The sequence below is a fragment of the Otolemur garnettii genome, unplaced genomic scaffold (genome assembly GCF_000181295.1).
Source record: "Otolemur garnettii isolate 467f Iridium unplaced genomic scaffold, OtoGar3 scaffold00089, whole genome shotgun sequence".
Classification (NCBI taxonomy): Eukaryota; Metazoa; Chordata; class Mammalia; order Primates; family Galagidae; genus Otolemur; species Otolemur garnettii.
The window spans coordinates 5,351,955-5,374,225 of record NW_003852484.1 but is presented as its reverse complement, the minus strand read 5'-3'; the positions used below and the strand labels follow the sequence as shown (position 1 = coordinate 5,374,225).

General features: G+C 38.8%; 1 protein-coding gene and 1 pseudogene across 1 annotated transcript in view; one reads left to right on the top strand and one right to left on the bottom strand.

Annotated features, from left to right (window-relative positions):
• The window catches only part of GPR156 (G protein-coupled receptor 156), a 107,790-nt gene that overhangs the window by 83,101 nt on the left and 2,418 nt on the right, over nucleotides 1-22,271 (bottom strand). The gene's annotated exons all lie outside the window — the stretch shown is intronic.
• On the top strand, nucleotides 11,875-12,249 carry LOC111726992 (annotated as a pseudogene).

Below are 22,271 nucleotides of genomic sequence, written 5' to 3'. Positions count from 1 at the left end.
TAATGTCATATCTCAAGGAAGTAGAAAAAGAAGAACAAATCAAATTCAAAGCCAGCAGAGGAAAAGAAATAACAGAGCTCAGGGCAAAACTAAATAAAACAGAAACAAAAATAAAAAAAAAAAAGTACACAGGATCAATGAAATCAATGAAACAAAGTTGATTATTTGAAAAGATAAACAAAATCAGTACACTACTAGTCAGATTAACCAGAAAAAGAGAAAGAACTCAGATAAGCTTAATCAGAAATGAAAAAGGAGACATTATAACTATATCACAGAAATACAAAATAGGAAAAAAATAAATTCCTAGAAACCCACAACTTCCCCAGCATGAATAATAAAAACATAGAAATCCTGAACAGGGAAAAATGAGCAATGAGGTTACAGCAGAATAAAAAATTTCTCAACAATAACAACAAAGTCCTGGACCAGATGGATTCAGAGCTGAATTCTACCACATCTACAAGAACCTATCCTATAGAAATTATTCCATAACATTGAGAAGAAGGGAATGAGTCCTCTATAAACTCTTTCTATGAAGGCAGTATCATCTTGATACCAAAGCGAGGAAAGGACACAACAAAAAAGAAAACTATAGACCAATATCCCTTATGAACATAGATGCAAAATCTTCAACAAAATACTAGGAAACTTAATTCAACAACATGGCAAAAATATAATTCGTTGTAACCACATAGATTTCATCCTAGAGATGAAAGGATGGTTTAACACGTGTAAAACAATAACTGTGATTTACCACATGAACAGAAACAAAAGCAAAGACCATATGATCATCTTAATAGACACAGAAAAACCATTCAATAAAATCCCCCACCCTTTCATTATAAAAACCCTCAACAAACTAGGCATAGAAAGAATATACTTCAAAAATATAAAAGCTACATATGACAAACCTATAGGCAACATCATACCAAATATGGAAAAGTTGAAAGCATTACCCCTAAAAACTGTCACCACTTCCATTCACCATAGCATCGAAAGTCCCAGCTAAAGCAATCAGGCAAGAGAAAGAAACAAAGGACATCTAAATCAGGACAGAGGCAGTCAAACTGTCCTTGTTTGCTGATGATATGACCTTATAGCTAGAAAATCCTCAAAATTTCACCAAAAGACTAGCAGAATTTATAAAGCAGTTTGGCAAAGTCTCAGGTTACAAAATCCATATGCAAGCAGCACCCATAGCTCAGTGGTTAGGGTGCCGGTCACATACACGGAGGTTGGCAGGTTGGAACCCAGCTTGGGCTAGCTGAACAACAATTACAACGGCAACAAAAAATAATCGGGTGTTGTGGTGGGCACCTATAGTCCCAGGTACTTGGGAGGCTGAGACAAGAGAATTGCTTAAGCCCAAGAATTTGAGATTGCTGGGAGCTGTGATGCCACAGCAATCTACCAAAGGTGACATAGTGAGAATCTGTCTCAAAAAAAAAAAAGAAAAGAAAAGAAAAGAAAATTCATGTACACAAATCAGTAGCATTTCTATACACTCATAACAGTCAAGTTGAGAGTCAAAGACCATTCACAATAGCTACAAAAAAAAAATGATATACCTAGGAATATACTTAATTGAGGAGATAAAAGAGCTACACAAAGATAACTACAAAACACTGATAAATGAAGTCATGGAGGACACAAACAAATGGAAAAAAATCTCTTGTTCATGGATTAGCAAAATAAACATCGTTAAAATGTCCATACTGCCCAAAGTGATTTACAGATTCAATGCAATCTTATCAAAATATCAATGTCATATTTCACAGATCCCCCCAAAATAATTCTAAGCTTTATTTGTAGCCAAAAGAGAGCCTGATTATCCAAAGCAATCTTAAGCAAAAAGAACAACTCTGGAGGCCTCAATTACTTGACTTCAGATTATACTACAAGGCTATGATAACCCAAACAGCATTGTGCTGGTATAAAAGCAGAGGCACAGTCCAATGGAACAGAATAGAGAACTGGAAATAAAACTACACAGCTACAAGCAACCGAGCTTCAACAGAGCAGACAACATACAATGGGGAAAGGAAGCCTTATTCAATAAATGGTTTCTGGGAAAATTGTTTCATACATGAAGAAATGTGAAACAGGACCTTCTTACCATAAACAAAAATTAATTCAAGATGGATAAAATACTTAAGTGTAAGGCATGAAACCATAAAAATTCTAGAAGAAAACATAGGAAAAACTTCTCTACGCAGCAGCCTAGGAAAAGAATTTGTGATGAAGACCCCCAAGGCAAATGCAGCAACAACAACAACAAAAAATTAATGAGACTTAATTAAATTAAAAAGCTTTTGCCCAACATAGTGAATAGACAACTTACAGAATAGTAGAAAATATATATCTGACAAAGGACTAATATCCAAAATCTACAAAGAAGTCAAAACAAATCAGTAAAAAAAAAAAAAAATAGCAATTCCCTATCAGAATTGCTATTATTAAAATATCAAAAAACAACAGGTGCTGACATGGATACAGAGATAAAGGAACATTTATACACTATTAGTGGCATGCAAATTAGCCCAACCTCTATGGAAAACAGGATGGAGATTCCTCTAAGAAATCCAGTAATCCCACTTCTGGGTATCTATCCAAAGGAAAAGAAATCATAAAAGACACCTGCACTAATGCTTATCACAGCCTAATTACAAAGATGTGGAACAAATCTAAATGCCTATCAATTCATAAGTAGATAAAGAAAATGTGGTATGTATGTATAACTCAGCCATAAAAAGAATGAAATAATGTCATTTGTAGAAACTTGTATAGAACTGGAGACCATGATGGTAAGTATCTCATGAATGGAAAACCAAACACCACATGATCTCACTAATACCTGGTAAGGAAACAATGGTTACACATGAGCACAAAGAGACATAAAGGATATTGGAAACCAAAAAGAGAGAGAAGGGGAGTGGCGCTGAAGGATACAAATTTACCAAGTGAGTACAATGAACACTAGTCTAGATGGGCACGCAAAGCCCTGACTTAAGCATTATTCAAAGTATCCAGAGAACTCAAACATTTGTACCCCCTTAATATTTTTAAATTAAAACAAAATAATGTTAAAAGGCGTTGAGGTCAATGGAAGAAAAGGTAGATCACAGAACGAGCATTTGGGAATACTGGAGGGAGGGTGAAACAATTTTAAGTGAATTGTCATATTTGTCCTCATATCACATTAATCTCTTTTGTTACTGCAGGGAACAAGGATGGCATTGATGACAAAAGAATGACTCTCCTCAAAGTCAAATGACAATTATCAACTAAGAACACTAAATTGAGGGAGGGTTTCCTGCTTCTCTTTTGTTCAGCAATCTCTCATCTTCCTGATAACCTTCATCGAGTATTTAGAGCTCTCTGTTTAGACACAGGTCAACCTTTTATAGAATTTTCCTATGTACATCCTCACCTGAAATTTCTCTCTTTGATCTAGTGCCATTTGACTTTCATATTTCAGTGATTCCTGAGAGCTTTCCTTTGTTGTCTTGGTACACAGTTGTGTTTAAAACTGCTTTTTATTTCATAGACATGCTTAAAATTCAGAAGTACAGAGACTGAAAAGCACCGAGAATTAATCATTAACACTTTGACCTATTCATTACAGACTATCTTCTCCTGTCCCCTTACACTGCCCCTTTCTCCCTGAGAAAATCATTCTACTGTTTTTGTATAAACAATATGCAATTTAAAAAGAGGAATACCTCAATTTTAAAAAAGAATGAGGAAATATCTACATACTGCTACAATTGCCAGGATATATTAACAAAATAAAAAGGGAAAGACACATATACTATCTACCTTTTGTGTAAGAAAAGAGATGGGATACACATGGATCATCAGCTTATTTTCAAAAAGAATAGAAAAATAAAAGCACCATCTACAAAAATAAGGAGAGTAAAATAAGAAAGTCGGGGGACAGGAAGGCATTATAGACCTCTCAAACTTTATCATTTTGCTGTGGAAGCCAAAAAATACTTTACATAAGTTTAAAACAAAATTAAATCAAAAGAAGAAAATCAATTCCTAAAAATGAAAGACAAATTGAAATAAATTAACCTAAATATATATCAAGTTGATGGCATAACCACACAGAGAAGAATTGTTTTAAGTAACAGCAATCTGATTAAATACCCTAAGGACAAAAAAATACCCACAAAGAAGTCTTAAACTATATTAGGTGAGTATTTTTCCTATATATATATGAATACATACACATATTCACATACTCACATGTATGTATCTGTTAGGATACAGACAAAAAGTAATTATATTCATGACATTAGGAACCAAGATTTCCAAAGTGAGAGAAAAGAGAGACAGGTATGAAATTAGAAAAAACCCTTTTGGCTCAGCACCTGTGATTAGCACTCCAGCCATATATACCGGGGCTGGCAGGTTTGAACCCAGCCTGGGCCTGCTAAACAACAAGTACAACTACAACAACAAAAAAATAGCCAGGCATTGTGCCTGTAATCCCAGCTACTTGGGAGGCTGAGGCAAGAGAATCACTTAAGCCCAAGAGTTTGAGGTTGCTGTGAGCTGCAACACCATAGCACTCTACTGAGGCAACATAGTGAGACTCTGTCTCCAAGAAAAAAAATCCTTTAATATTTTTAAAAAATTTTAATTGACATAATAATCATACATATTTATGGGGTACATAGTGATGCTGTGATACATATATGTGTAACGTAAAGTGATCAGATTGGGGTGATTAGCATGTCCATCATTTAAAATGTTTATTATTTCTCTGTTTTGAAAACATTAGATATTTTCCTTTTAGCTATCTGACACTACATATACTGTATATTACTGTTCACTATAGTCATTCTACAGTGTTATATAAAACTAGAGCTTATTCTTCCTATCTTGCTTTAATTTTGTGTCCTTTAACAAATCTCTCCCTACCCTCCTATCCTTCTCAGCCTCTGGAATTCTTTGTTCTTCTTTTTACTTCTATGAGAGCAACTTTTTTTAGCTTCTGCATACGGACTGAGAACATGCAGTGTTTAACTTTCTGTTTCTGGTTTATTTCATTTAACACAATAACCTCCAGTTCTACCCATTTTGCCACGAATGACTGGACAGCATTCTTTTTATGGCTGAATAGTACTCCATTGTATATATACGCATTCCACCTTTCCTTTACCCTGCATCTGCGGTCGACACTTAGGTTGGTTCCATACCTTGGCTTTTGTGAATAGTGCTGCAATAAAGATGGAGGTGCTGATGCCTCTTTGATATATCGATTTCCTTTCCTTTGGATAAATGCCCAGTGATGGTATTGCCGAATCATAGGGTGGTTCTATTTGTAGTTTTCTGAGGAAACTCCATGGTGGCTGTATTACACGTTTATAGTCCCATCAATATTGTATAAAAGCTTCCTTTTTTTTTGGCATCCTCACCACCATTTGTTATTTTTGGCCTTTTTTTTCTTTTTTATATTTTTGGTCTTTTTAATAACAGCCATCCTATCTGAAAAATGCTTAATCATTAATTTTTTTTTTTTTTGAGACAGAGCCTCAAGCTATTCCCCTGGGTAGAGTGCTGTGGCATCACAGCTCACAGCAACCTCCAACTCCTGGGCTTAAGTGAGTCTCCTGCCTCCACCTCCCAAGTAGCTGGGACCACAGGTGCCCACCACAATGCCTGGCTATTTTTTGGTTGCAGCTGTCATTGTTGTTTGGTGGGCCCAGGCTGGATTCGAACCTGCCACCTTAGGTTGAGCCACTTGAGCCACAGGTGCCGAGCCACTTAATCATTAATTTAAGTGAGAAACGTCAACATGGTCTCAGGATTTATTTTTATCTTTCTAAAAATTCAAACTTCCTAATCTGTTCACTAAGTCTTATAAATAATGATAATAATTAATACTCCAAGTGCTTAGATTGTATTCTATAAAACTACTTTTTAATAAAAGACATCAAATTTCTTAAGGAAAATGGGTGATTTGAGTTATGGAGCAAGAAATATATAAGATGAACCTGGGATATCTTGTCATATTGGAAAAAAATTTAACCATTTCTACAGAATCATGGCAAAGGGATGTAGGAGTCAATGCAATGGGCTCTCACTAGCCCACAACAGGATAATTTGAGCATCAGAAAGAATAACTACTATAATGCCCTGAAACATGGCACAATATATAAGCACTCAATAAATGCTTATTGAATGAATTCAGCATTGCAGGTAGTAATAGGATATTGTTTAGAGTGTGGTCTACCACATATCATATACGTGGTAGCTTTATCATGAAGGTCTATGGTATAAATTTCTCTTCCTCTCAAATACAGAGGAATACAAATACATGTTTATGTCATGAATAATATTATGATTCTCTCTGTTTTGGCTACTGGAAAACTTAGAATAACATTTGTGGCTCATTTATAGCAACTGTACAGTTTAGGGATCTCTGGTCCATTTTGTTGTCCTATGACTATTTTTCTTTTTTCCTGATTTCCTTACCTCTGTGTCTTTCATCCAACTATATGTTTTAAATGAAAAGTTAACCTAAAGTTAAAACTCATTTTATAAGAGAGGAAACATGGTTTTGATTGAATTAAAGTACTAGGGATGATTCTACCTTATGTGAGCAAATAGATACATTATTTGAAGTACTTCAGTCTCGGATTACCCACTCAGAGAGATAAGGCAGACCAACATGTGAATTCATACAAAATGCATACATGCAAACCAACAATAGAGACAGCATCATACTAGGTGTTCATGCAGTTTCCTTCTGACATCAATATTGCCTGAAGAACTAGCTCTTTATTTACTATTTAGTATCGGGAATAGATACCTGGATCATTATGAATAGCAGGAAATGGAAATGTAAAATGCATTTTCTTCCTTTTTTTTTTTTTTTTTTTTGAGACAGAGTCTCATTCTGTCACCCTCGGTAGAGTACCACGGTGTCATCATAGCTCATAGCAACCTCAAACTCTTGGGCTTAAGTGATCCTCTTGCCTCAGCCTCCCAAGAAGCTGGGACTATAGGTATACACCATCCATGCCTAGCTAGGTTTTTTCCCCCTATTTTTTAGTACAGATAGGGTCTCACTCTCATTCAGGTTGGTCTCGAATTTCTGAGCTCAAGCAATCCGCTTGTCTCAACCTCCCAGAGTGCTAGGATTACAGGTCTGAACACTCAGCCATAAAATGCACTTTCAAGTCCTTTTAATGCATTGCATTTGTTCTGGTAGCAAATCTACAAATATCTTGAATATGGGTCACCTATAACTAATAGTAAAATTCTATTCCCTGAGCATACCCTGCTCCTCGTGGTGGCAGCAAGCTGGTGTAACCAGGGCAGAGGGTATTAAACTTTCCCCAGGCCACTTGCCACACAGATCTTCAACACAGAAGATAGCTCACAATTATAAATATTTGCTAAGCAGGCATGAGTGTGAGATTAAGGTGGGAAGGTGATGTATGTGTAAGAAAGCAGATGAAAAGTCACAGAAATGACCTTAGATATGACCTTAGAAATGACCTTAGATATCATTTCATAAGTGAAGAAACTGAGCTCCACAGAGGTTAAGTGAGAGGCTCAGGATCACATAGCAAGTATAGGAACAGAGCCTAGGTCTTGTGAATTTGGTGCTCTTTGTATACTACTTTAAAAGACGTTTAAAAGAGAGTTATGGTTGACGTTTTACACATTTGGGAGAGTCAGGGTAAAGGCCTGGACTTGGAGAAGGAAAGACAGACTACAGAAGTGTAAAATGTAGGAGTGGTAACCAGAGGAAGACAAATTTGATCTGAATACACAGAGTGAGTCTGGGACAAGAGGAGGCAATTGGAGTAGGCAGGGTCATAGGGGTAACAATTCTAGAGCTGTGGTTAGATGTTTGTGAAGCAGGCACAAGAGGGAAAAGGCACATAGTGGAAGGAGAAAGATGAAAGAATATTCTCTTTGGAGTATATAAAAGCTAGAACTTGAATTTTCTCCCCGGCAATGTAAAGTGGACTGAATTAATCTGCTTGTCCAAAACTCAGATTTGCCTTATTGAAAGAGGGAAAAATGATAGACATTCCCTTTTAAAGCCTGTGAAATGCCTCTCATTAAGTTTTCTACATACTTCCCCGGTTTCTGAATAATCATTCCAAGAACTCTGGAGTGGAAATCCTGATTCATCACAGGGGAGAGCAGGGGGAAGAGAGGTGGCTGTTTCAGACACATCCTTCTAAAGAGATTTTACAAGCAGAATGAGATCATTCGGTGGTCCTTGGCAGGCAGGTGGGCAGGGTGGGGTGAACACTATTCTCAACCTTTTAGTTTTTCTCATTACTTATAACTTTTCTTCTACTAAACCTTGATTTATTCCTTTGCTATACAGTATTTAAACTTTTTTGGCTACTGGGTAGAATTACTATGAACCAGACTGGCTATTGATTTGGGTTCCCCACAGAATCTAGTAGGTTTATCATAAACAGTAAGTCAGCCAAATGAAAGGCACACTCCAGGATCTCTGGGCCAATTCACCCCTTCATCCCAAGACAGTACTTGGAGTTTGGCTCCACTCCACATATCCTAGGATCATCTACTGTAATAATGGCACTGTGATAGATAAAGCCAAGGCTGAATTTAAGTTTCAGCTACATAATTTTATATCTGTGGGTGCCTTAGGTTAGTCACTTCTCCAATTCTTAGCTGCCTGTTCAATGAAACAGGGATAATACTATCCACATATCATAGGTTTTGTTGATGATTAAATCATGCAAAGTAAAGGATATATGCAAAGGCAACTGATACATTCCATATCATCAATGAATATTGGCTCTGTCATTTCCACAATTTAGAAGGGTCATCTATACATAAGACAGGGTACATACAAGGTTGGATAATTAAGTTCAACTATGACTATGATTTTCTTTGAAATACACCCCTTGGCCATCTGGTGGACCACAGTGATATTCAGCAATGAGGTATGTAGCACTTTTTCTAGGATGAGTTTGGGAACTTAATTGTCATACCTCATGTGATAGCTCTGATAGCCCTTCCAGATAAAAAGTTCCAAAATTGCTTTGAAGGGTGGGCTAGGCACTGGCAAGGGTGCATATCTTCCCGAGGGGAGTACTTTGAAGGTGACCATAGTGAAATTCAGCAATGGAGTATGTAACACTGTTTCTGGGATGAGTTTTCAGACTTAACTGTCTGACTTCATAAAACCAAGATTATCCAAATGTCCTAACAGAACCCCAAGTTCTAAATTATTAATATTTCTTCTAACGTGAAAAGCAACAATCTTTATACTGCATTTAAAATCAGATTTTGTAAGAATAATGGATTTTAGATCCTCAAGGGAAGATATATATTCATTAATTCAATTAACATTAGCTGATAGTGTTACCTCCTAGTTATCGTGCAAAGAGTTAGGGATGCAGCAGGGAGCAAGTCAGTATGGTCTTGCTTGAGGATCTAGCATGGTATCTGGTCTACAGTAGATTATCAATACATACTGGTTGATATGGACCCAAAGACATTCGGAAAACATTACATAGCATAGGAGTCCCAGGAACAATCCTCAGGACCCTCCAGATACTCCTTTACCTCAGGAGAAGCAGGAGAGTTGATTCATGAAGGTAGAGGAAGTGCTAGAACATGGTCCCTGGTTACCTTGGGAGCATCTCCTGCTTTTAGAGACCTGCTCTGATGTGTTTGATTCTCAGTTACAAGCTGCCACAGCCACAAGAACTGAATCACTACTGCTTTATATTCAGATCCTAGAGACTTGTTTATATTCTATGCTGTTCCAGGGGCTGGGGTTTGAGCTTTTTTATTTTAAAAACCACCATACAAAACCTTCACCAACTTCCCAGAGTGGCAGTGTTACCTAAAATCAGTTAGGTACTATTATGCAAATTATATATATTCATGATTTCCATAAAAACCAGTCACAAATGTCAATTAGTGCTCATTAATATGCAATAAAATTCTCGTTTGAAAACTATTAAGAGCCAGGAATGAATTCCACTTGGCTGCCCTCCTTTAATGAGAACTGCTGTGAAGTACCCTATGCTATTTCTCATCAGCGAAACAGTAAGGCATCACAACAAACCAAGCTTCAGGCAGTAGTAAGAGTAGTCAGAATGATTGCTTGAAGGTGTTGGCCTCAAGAGGCTGGCTTTGACAGCTCAAATTTTGTGCTGCTGCAGTTGTCCTTCTGGGTGCTCAGAAATGGGCTGCGTGAATTCTCTAAGCTGCTTTGTGACGGGACATGGTGATACTGAGCGTTCCCTTAAAGGATGTTTGTGAGGGTGCCACACAGCTGGAAGAGGGTATATAAGACCTCGTTCCTGAGATTCATTCTGTTTAAGAGACTGAATGTTCTTACCCGTCAGAGCAGGCTAGGGGCCAAGGCCTTTGGAATTACTGCGGCTTATCTCTGAAAAGCCTCCTGGTCAGAATTTTTATGAGTGAGCTCTTATGCTTTGTCTCTAAATTCCAGTTCCAGCTGAACGTTGGGTTTCTCTAACTGTTGTTAGACATTGCTGTACAACCAATGACACTTGTGTGAGAGTAATTTGGGTTATTTGAGGATAAAAAAATAGAAAATATAACCTACCAACATTAGACTGGTCATTCTGTGGACACTTTCTTTTTTTTTTTAATTGCTTTTTTTGTTTTTGTTTTTTTCTTTGCAGTTTTTGGCCAGGGCTGGGCTTGAACCTGCCACCTCCGGCATATGGGGCCGGCACCCTACTCCTTTGAGCCACAGGCACCACCCTCTGTGGACACTTTCTTAACAAACTGTTCCAAACCTGGCCTGAAAGCAGGAATGGAGAATAGGATTTTCTAAGTAGAGTCTAAGTGGTTATCAAACTTCAATGCAGATCAGAATCACCTGGAGAGCTCCTTCAAAAACACTAATTGCTGGTTCCTGCCTTCAGAGTTTTTGATTCAGCAGGTCGCAGCTGGGGCCTAAGAATGCATTTCTAACAAGATCTCAGGTGATGTTGCTGCTACTGATTTGGAACTTATATTAGGACAACCCCAGTCCATCATGAAAAACATAAGACTTTCATTAGAGTTTGAACCACATAACCTTTAGAGCAGGCATCCTCAAACTATGGCCCATGGGCCACATGTAGCCCGCTGAGGACATTTATCCGGCCCGCCGGGTGTTTCTGCCACCGCTGCCTGTCCTGCTTAGCAGCCGACTCATCCCGGGGCCCGCAGTCCGGCCCTCCAATGGTCTGAGGGACAGTCAACTGGCCCCCTGTTTAAAAAGTTTGAGGACCCCTTCTTTACAGTAACATTTATCTTGTTATTTCAGGCTACTCTGATGAGGCTCAAGACCACATATTGATGTCATTTGAATTATTCTACCATAATTAATGTCAGAAAAGTATAACTGAGATTATTAGACACTATGAATAGCACTTGATTCTTTCATTATTCTGGCCATGATTCCTAAATATTTTTTGGTCATGATATACTGATAAAAGCTATGGACTCTCTCCCGAAAAATATATATAAATATGCAATATTTTATATACAATATCAAATAGGAGAATCAGACTACTCACAAACCCTCCTGCAAAGCCCAATCAGAAGGCAAGGGAAAAAAATTTTTTGACTATTCTTGATAGTGTTCTCATAAATACAAATATTTCCTTGTGACCATGCACAAATGAAGCATAATGCATGGAAATGATAAAGGAGTGTGACAAATTATCACCAATTAAAACATTTAAATAATAATTTTGAATGTTTATTCTTTAGTCTCACAGTCTTTGCCTTTAAATTTGAGTCATCTATACTAAGCTAAAAATCGATTATGTTGCTTTTTGTCCAACATCTTAGCAAGGCTGCTATAGTAGCAGCTCCTCTCTGAGCTTCATGATGCCACCCAAGGACAATAATAAGAAGAAAGAAGCCAGAAAGTCAGCCAAGAAAGACAAAGAACCAGTGAACAAATCTAGGGGCAAGGTCAAAAAGAAGTGGTCCAAAGGCAAAGTTTGGGACAAGCTCAACAACCTAGTCTTGTCTGACAAAGCCACATATGACAAACTCTGAAAGGACATTCTCAACTATGATTTTACGGTTCTAGCTGTGATCTCTGAGAGACTGAAGGTTAGAGGTTCCCTGGCCCGGGCAGCTCTTCAGGAGCTCCGTAGTTAAGGACTTATCAAGCTGGTTTCAGAGCACAGAGCTCAAGTAATTTGCACCAGAAATACCAACGGTGGAGAAGCCCCAGCTACTGGAGAAGACGCATGAATAGGTCCAACCAACTGTATATTTGGACAAATAACAGTTTATTAAATAAAAAAAAATCTACCATATTACTATTTTTTTTTACCATTAAATATGATGTTAGATACAGATTTTGTATAATTCCCTTTATCAGGTTAAGGAAGTTCTCTTCTATTGTATTTAAAAGATCTGGGCTTTCACATTCTCTAATAGTATGTCTTTATTGTTTATTTATTTATTTATTTATTTTTGAGACAAAATCTCTCTCTGTTGCTGGGAGCTAGAGTGCAGTTATATCTTTGTAGCTCACCGAAACCTCGAACTCCTGGGCTCCAGTGATCTTCTGCCTCAGCCTCCTGAGTAGACAGGACTACAGATGCACACCACTATGCCCAGCTGATTTTTCTACTTTTTGTAGAGACAGGGCCAGGGATGGAGGTTGGGGTGTCTTGCTTTTGCTCAGACTGGTCTCAAACTCCTGTCCCCAAGTAATTCTCATGCCTTAGCCTCTCAAAGTGCTAGAATGACATGCATGAGCCACTATGCTTGGCCACATTCTCTAAACTTCTTGAGTGAACTTTGGCAGCTTCTGTCTTTCAAGGAATTTGTTCATTTTATCTAAGTTGAGGGAACTATTGAAGTAAAGCTGCTTATAATGTTCCCTTATTATCTGTTAATATCTGTAAAAACTGTAGTGATGTCACAGCTCTCGTCTCTGATATTCCGGTCTTTTTTCCTGATGAGTCTGTTGAGAGGCTTATCATTTTTACTAATATTCTCAACAAACCAGCACTTGCTTTCAGTGACTTTCTCTATTTTTTAATCTACTTAATTGATTTTTGCTCTGATATTTATTATTTCCTGTCTTCTGCTTACTTTGAGTCTTCTTTGCTTCTTTTTTGGAGAGACGGGTTAGTTTCTTAAGTTAAAAGCTGAGGATATTAATTTGAGGCTTTTTTCCTTACAAGCCTTTATGCTGTAAAATCCCAAGTGAGTACTGCTTTTGATACACAACTTTTCACTTTCATTCAACCCCAAATAATTTCTCCTTTCCCTTTTTATTTCTTCTTTGACTCATGAGTTATTCTGAAGTTATTTAGTTACCAAATATTTGAGGATTTCTGTTATTGATTTCATAATTAATTCCATTGTGGTCATGAACATACTTTGTATGACTTGAGTCCTTTTAAATTTATCAACACTCATTTTATGGCTCAGAATATGATCTACCTTGATGTGTGTTACAGATGCACTTGAAAGGAACATCTTATTTTGCTGTTGTTGGGCTGAATGTCCTATAAAAAGCAATGAGGTCAAAGTTGTTGATTGGATTGCTACCTGCTTCTATATACTTAATTATATTCTGTCTTCTTGTTTCATCCATTACTGAGAGAAGGCTAATGAAATTTTGGACTACAATTATAGATTTGTCTATTTCTCCTTGAAGCTCTATATTTCTGCTTCATGTATTTTGAAGCTCTATTATCAGATATATAAATGTTTAGTACTATTGTCTTCCTAATGAAGTGATCCTTTATCATTATGGAAAGATTTCCTATATCCCTGATAATATTCTCTGCTCTGTAATATACCTTTCCTTATACTGATATTGTTACCCCCAAATACCTCTAAATATTCTTGAGCTTTGTTTTGGAATGCAGTCAAATTATTGGGATCAGGTTGGTCTTTTGGGGTCTTCTTTTAAGATTTGTTAGGCAAGATCAGAGCACTACTCCATCTAGGGCTACATATTTCCCATGAATAAGGCATGGTTTTTCAGAGCACACTACCCAAAACTCCATCAATTATGAGCTTTCCAGCCTGGCTGGTGGGAACAAGCACTGTCACCAACCCTGTATGAGCTATGAGTACTGCCTCCTCTAATCCTTTTGGGTGGTTCTTCCTCCATAACCAGGTAGCTTCTTCACCTGCATGTGCTGACCATCACTCAGCTTTACACTTCAGGTACTCTGTGAGCATCTCTGCAGTTCTTTCTGTGGCTCTCTCCTCTCCAAAACTCTGTCCTAAAAACTCTAGTTTCTGGGTGGCACCTATGGCTCAAGGAGTAGGGTGCTGGCCCCATATACCAGAGGTGGTGGGTTCAAATCTGGCCATGGCCAAAAACTGCAAAAACAAACAAACAAACAAAAAACTCTAGTTTCCTTGGTCTCCCTAGACTTAAAGTTCTGTCTTCTTAACTCAGAGAGTCTGAGTTCTCTCTCTTTGCATCATATTCTGGAAACTGTATCTTGGTGTGCCTGTTTTTGCTTTTTTTTTTCCCACTGAGTGCCAGAAATCATGCATGAAAAATAAACAGCCTCTAGTTCATTTTCTCTTCTCCAGAGAATATGGAAGGCTTCTGATAGGTATTAAAATAAAAACCAAATTATTTTAATCTAATCAGTGACTGAGCTGATGGGAAATTGGATTTCAGTATTTTATCTGAAAATGATGATGAAGCAAGAGGATGACCTAAGTCCAAGAGTTTAGTTTTCTGTGAGCTATAACACCATGGCACTCAAGCCCAAGGTGACTGAGTGACTCATCTGTTTCTGGTTTCCCCTAACTGGTCCTAAAACTCTAGTTTCTGGGTGGCACCTGTGGCTCAAGGAGTAGGGTGCTGGCCCCATATACCAGATTTTCCATAATCCTTCAGGAATCCAAACTGGAAGCTTAGGATGTTTTCCAGGCCCTTCTACCTCGATGGGCCCTACACTCCAATCTCTATCTTCCCAGCACAATAAGACAGCAAGTAGTTCTGATTAGCTCCTCAGCTTCTGAGTGCCTTCTTTCTGTTTGGATTTTTTTAACCTCTTGGTTTGTACTACACTTAAAAATCAGTGAATGACTTGGAAGGAAAATCGTTTGGACTATTGGGCTGATTTCTCTGTGACTCTTCTGATGATCATAGCCTCTCATGTCTTGGCCCATTTGGTATCCTTGAATTCTAATTTTTTCTTCCTCTCTAGATCTATCAAGACTGTGGAATACTCTGTTCAGCTTCTCTGATTTTACCAGTTGCTTATTGTTGGGGTTCTGAGCTTCTCCTCACATGTCACTTAATAAATGGAAAATGTCTAACCAGCTGCAGTGTCTCATGCCTGTAATCCTAGCACTCTGGGAAGCTGAGGCTGGTGGATTGCCTGAGCTCAGGCGTTTGAGACCAGCCTGAGCTAGAGCAAGACTTCATCTCTAAAAATAATAGATGTTGTGGTGGGCACCTATAGTCCCAGCCAGCTACTAGGCAGGCTGAGACGAGAGGATAACTTAAGCCCAAGAGTTTGAGGTTACTGTGAGCTATAACACCATGGCACTCAACCCCAAGGTGACTGAGCGAGCTCTGTCTTTAAAAAAAAAAAAAGTAAATGTCTAAAGAGAAGAAGCAGCCTAGAAATGTGCAGCACTTAATGCGTTTCTCTTCTTTCTGATGTCCTCAATGCCTTAATAGGTCTTCTATGCCTTCTAATACATTTTTTAAATCCAGCTTTTCTAGATTTCTTATATGAGAGCAATGGTATACTATCAGATAGTTTACTATAGCCAGAAGCAGATGCTTCGTGCTTGTAATACATTTAACCTTAACCTTTATTTACTGACAAGACCAAATTGTCTAGAGGTAATCTTTACTAACACAAATGACAGTGCAAACAGTATAACTATCATTATTAACCATAAGACCAATTAAGATACATTATAGAGGCGGTGCCTGTGGCTCAAAGGAGTAGGGTGCCAGCCCCATATGCCGGAGGTGGTGGGTTCAAAACCAGCCCTGGCCAAAAACTGCAAAAAAATTAAGAAAATAAAAGATACATTATAGAATCTCAAAGTTACAAAGCACCAACCTACTTCAGGGTCTAGTTTTGCTATCACCTTTACTGCATGTCAGTGCATATTTGAAAATTAAAATTTTATGTAAAAATATATATTAACACAAAGGATAAAGCTTATTCTGCAGGTATATGCATATCCAAACCAAAGTTACAGATGCGTCCTTTTAAGTTAATTGCAATAACTTTTGTTTTTCTTTTACTTTAGTCTTCAATCTAGGACACAGAAATCCATTCCAAAGCTATGGAGTAAAAACCATGGCATACATTATAGAAGCCAACAGCAAAGTATCTGCCAACAGGACTTGATAATTTCTTTCTCCTGTTTAGCTCATGTTTGCATTCTGGTTTTAATATGGATTAGCGATCACAGATTTCTATACAGTGTCCATTAGCTCCACTGGTCACACAACAGTCTTCAGCTGAGGATTTTAAAATCTCTTTTACTTCTCACTTTTGTCAGTTCACATTTATACTTCATTTATTGGTACTCACCAGTTTCCCTTAATGCTTCTCTGACTTTTTTTCCCAGCCTTGGTGTGGTGGGAATTCCCACTCCGCTCTAGTCTGGTGGACGAGACTGAAGTTTTACACGCCAAGAGCAAAACTAAAAATGAAAGCCAAGTACTCCAGGGAAGCTCGCTCCTAATACGGGGTTTGTTAAAATCATTTGTTTAAAACTGTTCACATCTGTTGCTTGGCACTGGTCCTTAAGCTCCAAGACCCCTACCTTCTTAACTAATTATCCCCATGTCAAATAATCAGTTACAGTTGATTGAGTATATACTCATAAAACTCCCTAAATCCCAAATCCTTAATGAAGACAGAAGGCTGAGGTGGAAACTGAAGAACTTTTTCCAATGCAACTATTAAAGAGAGGGCATAATTAAAAACATGTCAGATATGGCTTTGTGAGAGAGTGCCGTCAACTGAGCCTATTCTCTCTCAATGCGCACCCCTCCCCAACCCGTCACCCCTCAGATGCTCCCACCACAGATGAAAAACCATGTATAATTTCACAGCATGGAATAAATGAGCAAGGGGAATTGTAAGCAGTCTGGGCAACCAAAAGCAAGAGAGACACAATGCAACCAAGATCCCGCAGACCCTGTTCCCCACTGGGCTGATCTAATCCACTCTTGGCACTGATGAGTTCACGCTGCAGGCTCTCGTTCCTAAATACGCAGGCCCTCCTGGGGAAAGGCTGTGGGACACGGGAGAGAAAGACAAACGGGGAAGGAAACAACTGCTGCAGAGGAGACCCCCACTGAGAAGTAAAACTGTGTACTCCCTTTGACCAAGAAATGCCAACTTTGGGACTCTCTCCTACAGAAATAAAACCCAAGTGTAAGGATAAATGTAGAATGTTTTTTGTGACATAATTTGTTATGTTAAAAAAAATGGACTGAAGAAAACCATGAATATTTACCAATGGGGACATAAGGGGAGAAATTCTAAAACTTCCTATCATGGAATATTAGGTAGCTATTAAAAATAATAAGTCATTAAATCTGTAGATTGCTTTGGGTAGTATGGACATTTTAACAATGTTGATTCTTCCCAGCCATGAGCATGGTATGTTTTTCCATTTGTTAACATCTTCAGCTATTTCTTTTCTCAGAGTTTCATAGTTCTCCTTATAGAGATCTTGCACGTCCTTTGTTAGGTAAATTCCCAGATATTTCATCTTCTAGAACGGAAGAAGAGAGGAGAGAATGGTGGGGAGAGGGAATATGGGAAAAGGGAGGGTATTTGGGGGGACCTCACCTAATGTGCATGATGCAATGGTACATTTCAAAACTATTAAGGAATGAGTATAATTGTGATGAATATGTTACTTGGTTCAATGTAAACACTTCACATTGTATAGCGAAGCAGTACCCTAAACCCCATAAATGCATCAACGTACAAAGTTATGATTTAATAAAAAAAAATTACAAAAAATAAAAATAAAAAATCAGTTATATGCTTAATAAAATGAAAAAACAGAGTAACTGATATATGATCCAATTCACATAAAAAATAGAAAATAGTTCTACCTATGTCTTTCTGAACATAGACAAGGAGAAAAGGAACTCGCACTGAACTTTTAACAGTGGTTTTGTCAGTTGGAGGGAGGGAAAGTGGAAATTAGTAATATTTTCCTATAGACTGTGGTCTTACTAGACTTGCTCTATATACTTTTATAATTTAAAAATGTAATAAAGTTAAATAAAAGGATTTATTGAGACTTTATAATTACCAGTAACCAGACCCCAGAGTTCAGTAGAGTTCAGTGAACTATGTGGTTCTCTGGCATTTGCTTTAAATTGATCCTAGTGGGTAAAGGGAGATAGCAACTTCTTTCTGCTGGAGAGAGAGCTCACCTAGTATTGCTCAACAGAAGCCAATTAAAGCTTGGCTGACAGAGTTGACAGAGTCTTTAGAAAAGGCAAGTGGTTGTGAAACAAAAACTGTATCTACTTCTCCAAATCCTTAACCACACAGCTTCTCAAGGGGCTGCCTGAACCAGTGAGTGGCCAGCAAAGGCATGGATGAAATAGCACAGGCTTCTGTCTGAGAAAATTTCACTATTCCGACTATTGACAATCTTTGCTGGCTCCTGTCCTATACTAAGAGATGAGAAGCACAAAGCTGGCCCAACTTCTGCAGAAATAGATATTAAACTCTGTGGGAGAGACGCTGCTACCCAGGCTTGAAGTGTTCTATGTTGGCCCTTTGGTGGAAGATACTCTGAGCACCGTTGGATGCCACCTGTGAGCCCTCCAGTGTCACCCACAGAATAGGATGGCCAGGGCAATGGCCTTGGAGGTGGGATATTTGGCTCAGTTTTTGCAGTTTGGTCTCATGCTCATAGATATTTTCAGATCTCTGGAGAGCAACAGACATATGATACTCAATAATAGAAAAATGCATAGAAGCGACAGTCTAGGAAGAATTAACTTTTAAAATTGTTCCCTCATCTTCCAACATCTTTTTGTTTTCTATAATCAAACTCTCCCCCACCCATGCTTCTTCCCCTATCTCTTTACTTAGCCTCTTTAGTAGGTTTTTCTTTAATGTTTTCATAGAAATCGTGATCATTATATAGTCCTGGAAAATATAGATAAGTTGAAAAATAGAAATCATCATTTATAATCTCACCAATAATATTTTGGAATTGTTTACCCTTTTAAGTAGTCTACATTTGCATATCTTTGCAAGTTTATATGGATGTCTCATAAATATACCTAATACTGTGAATGAATACATGAGCGAACACGTGGAAATGTGAAAAAGGGTTTGGACAGCCGAGACCTGCGCCGTGGTGATGCGGCTATGTGTTTTGTGTGTCAAGCCTATATAAATATTCTTCAGACTGGCTGTGACAGCAGCCTTTGTGTCTCCTCCTTTCCCTTCTTCTCATGGTTGCCTTGGAAGTCAGCAATATTTGCATGTAAAGATTCCCCTGGGTGGTTATTTGATCTTCTTGCATCCCATTTTCTCACTTGTAGGTAATTGGGAACCTATGACCCCAGCACTTCACTAATGTCTTTCCTTTTCTGCCTCCTGTCATTGTCTTTTCCTCTCTCTCTTTCCTCTGATCTCCAAAAGCAGGCATCCATCACTGGCTCTGGCACAATCACAGAATCATCAAAATGTGTGTTCAGAAAAGGCACTCAATTAAACGTGCACCCTGTTCACCTGTGCAGAGGAAACACTAAGGCTAACAGGACCTTTGAGAGACTCCACCTCACACAGAAATCAGGAGTATCTCAGATTAAAGCCAAGGAAGGCCTTGTTGGTCTGAAGTCTTGCCAGGGCAATGCCTTCAGGCCCTTCCTACACCTTCAACTCCAACCACACAGGCAATAAATGGGTGCTTAGATGCTCACAGCTCCCCCACTGAGGCAAAGTAGGGATGGGGAAGATTGCAGGATGCAGCACACAGCCTGGGGTTCAGCTTGGCTCAGCATATCTGTGTGCTTGTGTGTTGGGGCAGGAAGGTGGCTGGTGGTGCTGCATGTCAGTCCTAGGGGTGTACATCTATTGAATGAATCTGATCTTCTCTGGTTTACATCTCTTAGAATAGACTATACAGAGTCTTTAGACTGGGTTGGATACAGCAGAATATTCTAGAAGTGCCTTGGACATAGACATACCTCTAAGGCCTTGCCTGGGCTGGATGTACCTCACCAAAACTGCTTAAAACTGAACCAATCTCTGGTCAAAAGTTGCATGGTTCCTTCAGACAAAGACTCAAGTCCCTTCTCCTGCAGCCTGCATAAGCTGGCCTTTAGTTTCCCGCTTTATGTCTCACTGCGACCCAGCCCTGACCTCACTCCCTCCTAACCTTTCTCACACCACTGGCACTGTGGCCCAGACTCAAATATCATCTCAAGTTATTCCATCTCTCTGAAAAGGCCCTTCCACACCATAGCTGCCAAAGAGTCACCTCCGTCAGAACCTGACTCCAAAGCCACTTCTTCCTCAGAGGAAAATGATGACCTCCTGGAATATCCTTCTGCCCTCCGAAGCCCTGGCTGACCTCCACACCTACCTGCATACTCTCACAGCAGGCTGTGACAACCTCATGTAGCACACAGCATAGTTGTCTCATACAGGCCTTGTCCACATCAGTGTCAAAGGAACTGGGCCATTTACAATGCCGGCGCCTCCATTCCTCTATTTGGAATGAACACATCCCATCTTAATTAATCCTTCCTCATTCTCACAAGTTCTTTCTTCTGTCCTTTCAGGAGTCACACCTTTATGGGTACTACCTTACTAGGCCCTTTTCTGAAGCCATTTTATCAGCACATGCGGACTTTCTCCTGATCCAGCCACCATTCATGCCCATCTTTTCATGTGTTCATTCTTTTCTTTTCTCAGAAGGCAGGGTGCTCTGCAAGGTAGGGTTCAATAACATGGGTGTTCTCAGGCCATATCATATATCTCTGAGTTCTTCACGATTATGACAAGCATCTCAGAAAAACATCTTGAGAAGTCTAAGTGGAAACCAATGCCCCATGGAAACACATAAATATTTTATCAAGCTCTGGACAAGGCTCAGGCTTATAAATATTTAAACTCTTCGGTAGCACAATGCTCAGAGGCTGATTAGAGTCAACATTGGGATGAAGAACTGAGGCGGGGGAATACAACAGCAATGGCAGCAGGCATTCTATGGTGTCTCTTTCAACGATCTAAAAGCACTTACAGTGTACCCCAGGGGATCCCATAATTTGCATAGACACTCATTTTCCAAGTGCTCTCCCTCTAAAGTGGGAGGCAGGGCAGCTCCCAGTGGAGCTGTCCAGAGAGGACACTGGCTAGGCTGTAGGCAGGCTGCCACATTGCCCACAGACTTCTCTCAGCACTGGAGGCATAAGAAGATTTGCAAATAAAGCACACTGAAATCAAAATAAGGCAGATGCTATAAGGATGTTCATGGCAGCTTTACTCAAAACAGTCCCAAACTAGAAACAACCCAAGTGTCCATCAATTGGAGAATGGATAAACACATGGTTAACATTCATACAATAAATACTATTTTGGAATAAAAAGGTACGAACTGGTGCTGTACTCAATAGCATGGATGAATCTCACAGAGATTATGTTGAACAAAAGTAGCCAAACATAAGAATGCATACTGTATAATGGCAGCAAATTCAAGAACCAGCAAAACTAAACTATAATGATAGAAATCAGAATAAAGTTTGCTGCTTCTGAATGGTGGGAGAGATTAGAAAGAGGCATAAGGAAAGCTCTGGGGTGAAAAAATGTTATGTGTTGTTTGGGATGTGGGTTTGTCAAACTGGTCCAACTTCTAGCACAGGATTTAACTTAGAAGCACTGTGAGGCCACTGATCTAAAGGATCACCATTTACCCGTAAAATATTAATTAATACCAATTACCTAAAAGGACTTCTAGTATTTTACCAAGGGTTCTGCCAGCCTTTTGGGCATCATTGCCTTATTTGTATTACTTGATTCTATTGTTTAATTGCTTATTACTATGCCAAACAGGAACACAGCCACACATAAAACAAAAAATTCCTTGTCCTTATGGAGTTTACATTAGAGTGGGGGATATGCATAATGAACGGGGAAATAGGTAAACTGTATAATGTCAGATAGAGCCAACTGCCATAATGAAGGATAGAGCAGAGTTAGAGAACAGGAGTGACGATGGGTTGTTTTAGATCCAGTGGCCAGGGAAAGTTTCATTGAGAAGGT